The following is a 7,802-nucleotide window of genomic DNA, read 5'->3' as shown; positions in this document are numbered from 1 at the left end:
GCCGAAAGCTAGCGTTCTTAAGGGAATATTCGGTCGGTGACTTAAAAGATGGTTTTTTATCCACTTATTTATCTGCCCCCAGATGTTTTTCTGCTTTTTTTCGCAGTCCGGACATGCACTTTAGGGCATGCCACCCCCAGAGGAAAGGAACCCTTAACGGAACTATTCTCCCTGGAAGATGTTTCTTACTACCCATGTAATATAACATAACTAGTTGGGCACTTGTCTGATAAAGCACTAATGACCCCTACGCCTGGTCTCCATGCATACCCCGGTTGTTTCATAACCGAGAAGGTATTCGGACACACTCCGGACTCTAGGGTCCCGAGGTCGAAGCGAAAAGGTCGGCAAAGACAAACGATCTACAATCCGGCTAGAAGGCATTTTATATGTCATTTTATAATACATTGTCAAATCGACTGATTGTATTCTTCCTCAATCCCGTCTAACAGGTTGTCTAATTTACAGTCCTGTTGGGAAAATTTAGCGGCCAACTCTACTTGGCCGTATACTAAACTCACAGGGATCTCCTTCCCATCGGGCCCCACAGGTCCGACTTCGGCCATGTGGTTGGGATCCGCCTTCTTGTACCGCGTCTTTACCATGGCCCAGGCCTCCCTGGCACCTTGGCGGCAGGCCGAAATCTTCCATAAATGGAAGCGCTGCCGCACTCCCTGAAGCTTCTCCGCAAGCTCCCCAAGACCCTCGGGTAAGGAGAAGGCTGGCCATAAAGCCTAGATGACGCCGCTCATTGCCTGCCGAACTCGTTCGATCAGTTGCAACAATTCGGGAAGTTGATCACCCGTTGATACGGGCATCTCCTCCGCAGGACGACCTGTGAGCATACCTGCACACATATTCTGTCAAATCGACTTCCTCGCTGAACTCTTCTTTTCAAAGGAGTTCTCTCAAGCACTTACTATAGATGCCGCAACGAAGCCGCTGATTCTCCTTAACGGAGCCCGACAGCTCGGCCCGAACGCCTTTCAGCTCTTCTCCAAGCTGGGCATGGGCATCCTGGAGCTTGTTCCTTTCATGCTGCACCTTATGCAGCACCCTCTCGCCGGCCTTCAGTTGGCGCAGAAGTTCTTGCCTATCCGGATCTTGTCCGGCAGCACCTGCAACGTCATTTTTTAGACTTGCGCAAAGGCCAAACGCTACTTATCTTTCTAAAATAATGCGTTACCAGGAGAGGTCCCTGTGTTTCCTCCTGCGCCAGAGAGTGCGGCCTCAAGTTGGGCCTTGCACTCCTGCAGCTCCTGAGATAGTTGGGTATTCTTCTCGGTAAGATCCTACGTTTCATATGATCCTTAAAATCAGTTAATATAACTACTTTAAGTCTCGGGGGCTACTGGCATATACAACTATTAAATTCTCTTACCCGTATGTCTTTTACATACTGCTCCGTGGCTCTGGTAAAACCATCTTGAGCAGCACGAAGGTGCGCGTCCCCCGCGTTAAAGGCATTCAACGCCTCGGGGGAGAAGCACGCGTCACGAAATACTGTCTGGCGGCGCCTGTGATTCATGGCACTCTCCACCTCAAACTTGGTGGCGGACAGTCTGTCGGCATCCTCCGTTGGAGGAACGTCCAGCTCGCGCCTTGCGCATGCCTCCCCCTCCAGACCAGGTGCTGGAGCCTGGCTGGTAGAGGTTGGATTGGCAACCTCCACGCCCGCAGTCCGGCTGGCGCTTTTTTCCCTACAAAAGTCATGAGCACTCAAACGCTTCCTAGGAACGTTGCTCTAAATAATGAATTGTGAGCTACACCTTTGCGGCGACGTTTCAGTCCGTGCCGCGCTCCTCTTCCGCCTACTGGTCCGGACTGGCCTTTGTTGGTCAGCCACCGCGGGCTCGGCTTCTCGCCCTAGGGGCGCCTCCTGCACGGCGCCATCATATACAGTGGTCAGAAATAAGCAAGGAAGGAATGACGGTGTCAGGACTTCGGTCACAATCACCTTTATGTCCGGGATAGTCGGCCGTGATGGCAATTAAGGCATTGTCCATGCTGAGCTGGTGGAACACCCCGTCGATTAGCTCCACCTTTATGTCCGGATCCTCTTCGGAGTCCGAATCCCGGGATCTCTCTGGATCCTCGGGTTGCGGAGCTGGACTTAGCATGTCCTCCATGATCCGGCGCAGTTCCTGCGTCGAAAGAAGAACACAATATAAGAAACTTAAGTTTCAAAAAGCATGGGTTGGGCACGCAGAGTGTTCGCTTGCCCAAGGCCGGGGATTACTCATGGAGAACCCATTTAACAGGTTCGTCTGAAGGAAATCCTCCTTCTCCCCCTTATACAGGCCGGAAAGGATCGTCACCAGGTCTTCGACCGAATCCGGCCCTTTACGGCCATGACGGGTGGCATCGTCCTCCCTGTTGAAATCCCACATGGGGTGGCCCCTGTATTGTAGTGGCTGCAACCCCCGCATAATGCATGTTGCCATGACTCCAATCATGGTCAACCCGGAATGGCCCAGTAACCTTATTCGGCCCATCAAATAATGGACGCTCTTGTCTTCCTCCAGTTGGGGGCTCCGCGGACGCCAACTAAGGCGTTTCTTCAGAGGAGCATTGCTGAACTCCGGGAGGCCGATCCGAACAGGGTCCGGCAGCGGAGCGTCTTCTATATAAAACCATCCTGAAGGCCAGTCTTCGGACGCCTTCTTAGGGGTTCCGGATGGATATCCGGTCCCGGCAATACGCCATATTTCGGCGCCGCCCACTTGATATATGGACCCCTCGTGAGAGCGGGGTACAAGGCAGAACAACCTCTTCCACAGCGCGAAATGGGGCTCGACGCCCAGGAATAGCTCGCAAAGAGCTACGTAACCTGCAATGTCCAGGATTGAGGCGGGCATGAGGTGATGAAGCTGGAGTCCGTAGAACTCTAGGAGCCCGCGGAGGAATGGATGTACAGGAAATCCGAGCCCCCTTATCAGATGGGGGACGAAGCATACCCGCTCCCCTTTGTTGGGACTTGGGGTAACCTCCGCTTGCTTCCCACCTTTGTAGGTGGCCAGCCCGGCTCGGACCGGAACCATAAAGGCCGGAGGGAGATATCCCCCCGCTTGGGGCTTCACCAGCTCGTTGTGCGGAACAGAGCATCTCCTCCAATCTCCTGGCAAAGGGTTGGGAGCGCGAGAAGAGGAGCCACGTTGACGGTCCATGATGGAATGGATTCTTGGTCGAAAGCGCTCCGATGAGTATTTGCGGGAGGAAGATGGCGATTTGGATTATTCGCACAACTAGGGGGTAAAACATAAAAGACACCCTGGCTTTTCACATTCGCGCGACGCGTGGAGGAAGGCCATTATTGGGCATGGAAGCCAAGACGTGCAACATTGATGAGGAAGCCGGACACTGTTCGGCAGGTACGTAGAACTTGAAGGAGAACCCGCCTTGCAACGCCGAAGACTACACACACGCTGGACTTATCGTCATTGAAGCCTGGTTCGGGAGCTACTGAGGGAGTTCCGGATTAGGGGGTGTCCGGATAGCCGGACTACCATCATCGACTGAACTATCATCGGCCGGACTATCATCATCATCGACCGGACTCCAAGACTATGAAGATACAAGATTGAAGACTTCGTCCCGTGTCCGGATGGGACTTTCCTTGGCGTGGAAGGCAAGCTTGGCGATACGGATACGTAGATCTCCTACTATTGTAACCGACTCTATGTAACCCTAGCCCTCTCCGGTGTCTATATAAACCGGATGGCTCTAGTCCGTAGGACACAACAACAACCATTACAATCATACCATAGGCTAGCTTCTAGGGTTTAGCCTCCTTGATCTCGTGGTAGATCCACTCTTGTAAACATCCACAATATCAATATCAATCAAGCATGACGTAGGGTTTTACCTCCATCAAGAGGGCCGGAACCTGGGTAAAACATCATGTCCCTTGTCTCCTCTTACCATCCGCCTAGACGCACAGTTCGGGACCCCCTACCCGAGATCCGCCGGTTTTGACACTGACAATAGGACTATGTATTGGAGGGCTAGAGTGACAGAAGCTTCAACGTAGCATAGAAATTGATGCATACGGGATTGAAGGGGGACCAATGTATCTTAATGCTATGGTTGGGTTTTACCTTAATGAACGTTAGTAGTTACGGATGCTTGCTAATAGTTCCAATCATAAGTGCATAGAATACCAAGTCAGGGATGACATGCTAGCAGTGGCCTCTCCCACATAAAACTTGCTATCGGTCTAGTAAAGTAGTCAATTGCTGAGGGACAATTCCGCAACTCCTACCACCACTTTTCCACACTCTCTATATTTACTTTATTGCACCTTTATCTAAACAGCCCCTAATTTTTATTTACGTGTTCTTTATTATCTTGCAAACATATTCTATCACACCTACAAAGTACCTCTAGTTTCATACTTGTTCTAGGTAAAGCGAACGTCAAGCGTGCATCGATTCGTATCAGTGGCCGATAGGACTTGAGAGAGTATTTGTTCTACCTTTATCTCCTCGTTGGGTTCGACACTCTTACTTATCGAAAGAGGCTACAACTATCCTGTATACTTGCGGGTTATCATCCACTCCTTTTGAGAATAACCCACCTAGCATGGAAGATACAGGCAGCCCTAGTTGAAACATGAGCTGCTCGAGCATACAAAACAAAATTTCATTTGAAGGTTTGGAGTTTGGCACATACAAATTTACTTGAAAGGACAAGTAAATACCGCATATAGGAAGGTATGGTGGACTCATATGGAACAACTTTGGGGTTTATGGAGTTTGGATGCACAAGCAGTATTCTCGCTTAGTACAGGTGAAGACTAGCAAAAGACTGAGAAGCGACCAACTGAGAGAGCGACAACAGTCATGAACATGCATTAAAATTAATTTACACCAAGCACAAGCATGAGTAGGATATAATCTACCATGAACATAAATATCATAAAGGCTATGTTGATTTGTTTTCAACTACATGCGTGAACTTGTGCCAAGTCGAGTCACTCAATTCATTCAAAGGAGGACACCATCCCATCATACCACATCACAATCATTTCAATAGCATGTTGGCACGCAAGGTAAACCATTATAACTCATAGCTAATTAAGCATGGCACAAGCAACTATAATCTCTAAATGTCATTGCAAATATGTTTACTTCATAATAAGCTGAATCAGGAATGATGAACTCATCATATTTACAAAAACAAGAGAGGTCGAGTTCATACCAGATTTTCTCATCTCAATCAGTCCATCATATATCGTCATTATTGCCTTTCACTTGCACGACCGAACGATGTGTATAATAATAATAGTGCATGTGCATTGGACTAAGCTGGAATCTGCAAGCATTCAACTCAAGAGAGAAGACAAAGTAATATGGGCTCTAAGTTAAATAAACAATCATGCATATGAGAGCCACTAAACATTCTCAATATGGTCTTCTACTCTCGACCCCCAAAGGAAAGAAAAGAAAATAAAACTATTTACATGGGAAAGCTCCCAACAAGCAAGAAGAAGAACGAGAAATCTTTTTTGGGGTTTTCATTTTAATTCTACTACAAGCATGGAAATTAAACTAACTAATTTTTTTGGTTTTTCTTAAAGTTTATCAAACACACAAGAAGAAGGCTAGAAAAAGGAATTAAACTAGCATGGATAATACAATGAAAGAGTGTGAGCACCGATGACTAGAAAAGTGTGTGAACATGAATGTAAAGTCGGTGAGAAATACGTACTCCCCCAAATTGGTCTATTGCCAAGGATAGCCTGGCTGATATCCGTAGTTATAACTGGGGTCATACTAATATGCAGCAGCAAATGCATCCTGAGCTGCGACATGTTGGCGAGCAGCCTCCGCTCTCCCTTCGTGTTCAGCTGCCTCCTCCCTGGTAGCAACATATCTTCGTTTTGCCTGGAAATCAAAAAGGGATGGAGCAGGGAGAGTAACATGGACAACGCTACGTCTGTCAAAGATTAGTCGATACTGTAGGAATTGTTCATTCCTCAAAAGAAAACAATGTTTGACCATCGCGTCATAATCTAAATAAGCAGGAAGCAACTCCATATCCCCCTCTCATGGGGCTATACCAAGATAATTAGCAACACGGGTCGCACAAATCCCTCCAAATAAATCTCCGGATATACCATTATTATGCAGCCTACGTGCAACTATTGCCCCCAAGTTGTAATCTCTATTACCTAACACAGCACTCTTGAGGACACAAAGATCAGGGACGCACATGTGACATGCTTCATCTTTACCGTTAATGCATCTACCAATGAAGAGAGCAAAATAATGTATAGCAGGAAAATGAATGCTCCCTATGGTAGCTTGTGCTATATCCCTAGATTCTCCCATGGTAATACTAGCAAGAAAGTCTTTATATTCAGATCTGTGGGGGTCATTAACATCGCCCCACTGCTGGAGTTTGCAAGTAGTTGTAAAATCTTCTAGGTCCATGTTATAATATTTATCATAAATATCAAACAGGACACTTTGCGAATTACGCGAAGATTTATATTTAAACCTTCTTACGAATGAATCAGTTAATAGATAGTACTGAGGACACTTATCTTGTAAGAAGTCCTCAAGATCGGCATTACACACATATGCATCAAATTCATCCTTAAAGCATGCTTTGACCATGAACTCGTCTGATGGCCACTCACAAGCTCGGACTTCGGCATCCCTTGGTGGTTCATTGTCTTGCTCACGCATAGCACGCCTGGGTACTTTATTTATTGAGGAACCACTTTGATACATTCTCCAAGATATATTTCTTTTTCTAAAAAAATTCTGAAATTTTAGTAACTTCAAAATAAAAGTGAATAAAACTAAACAAGATTGGTAGCAACTACTCCTACAAGTGCCAAGAGCCTATATCAAGCATTAGAATTACTTGGGACCTCATAATTTGACATGCAAGCTAAAGAACAGGGTCACCTATGAAGAAAAATTTGCAATGAATAAAGCACTAGAACAAAAACTAATTGGACCGATGGAGGAGTCACATACCAAGCAACAATCTCCCAAAGCAGTTTTGTGAATGGAGCTTTGAACAAGGAGATCGAAAATCGCAGCAAAATGAGGTAGAACTCGTGCTTGAGCTAGATGGGGATTTTTTTGGCAAGAAGATGGAGTGGGTGGGTGCAGGAACAAGTGGAGGGGGCCACCGTGGACCCACGAGATAGGGGGGCGCGCCCAGGGGGTGTGAGAACGCCCTCCACCCTCGTGGCCTGGTGCTTGCCCCCCCCCCCTCTGCAGTGTTTTCAATGCCTAAAATCCTCAAATATTCCATAAAAAGTCATACTAAATTTGCAGGGCATTTGGATCACTTTTATTTTTGGGATATGTTTTTATTGCACGGATAATTCAGAAAACAGACAGATAAAACTATTTTTGCTTTATTTATTCTAAATAATAGAAAGTAAAAAGAGGGTACAGAAGGTTGTGCCTTCTAGTTTCATCCATCTCATGATCAGCAAAATGAATCCACTAACAAGGTTGATCAAGTCTTGTTAACAAACTCATTCCGAATAACACGGAACCGGAGAAATTTCAAATAACACTAAGTTACCTCAACGGGGATATGAACATCCCCAATCATAAGAATATCATACTTCTTCTTGACAGTAGGAAGAGGAAATTCAAAACCTCCAATAATGATAGTTGGAACTTTTCCTATAGAATTGATGCTATGAACTTGAGATTGTTTCCTCGGAAAGTGTACCGTATGCCCATTACCATTAACATGAGAGGTGACATTGCCTTTGTTGCAATCAATAACAGTCCCTGCGGTATTCAAAAAGAGTCTACCAAGGATAATCG

The sequence above is a fragment of the Triticum aestivum genome, chromosome 2B, assembly GCF_018294505.1.
Source record: "Triticum aestivum cultivar Chinese Spring chromosome 2B, IWGSC CS RefSeq v2.1, whole genome shotgun sequence".
Classification (NCBI taxonomy): Eukaryota; Viridiplantae; Streptophyta; class Magnoliopsida; order Poales; family Poaceae; genus Triticum; species Triticum aestivum.
Note: the sequence above shows the minus strand (reverse complement) of the source record.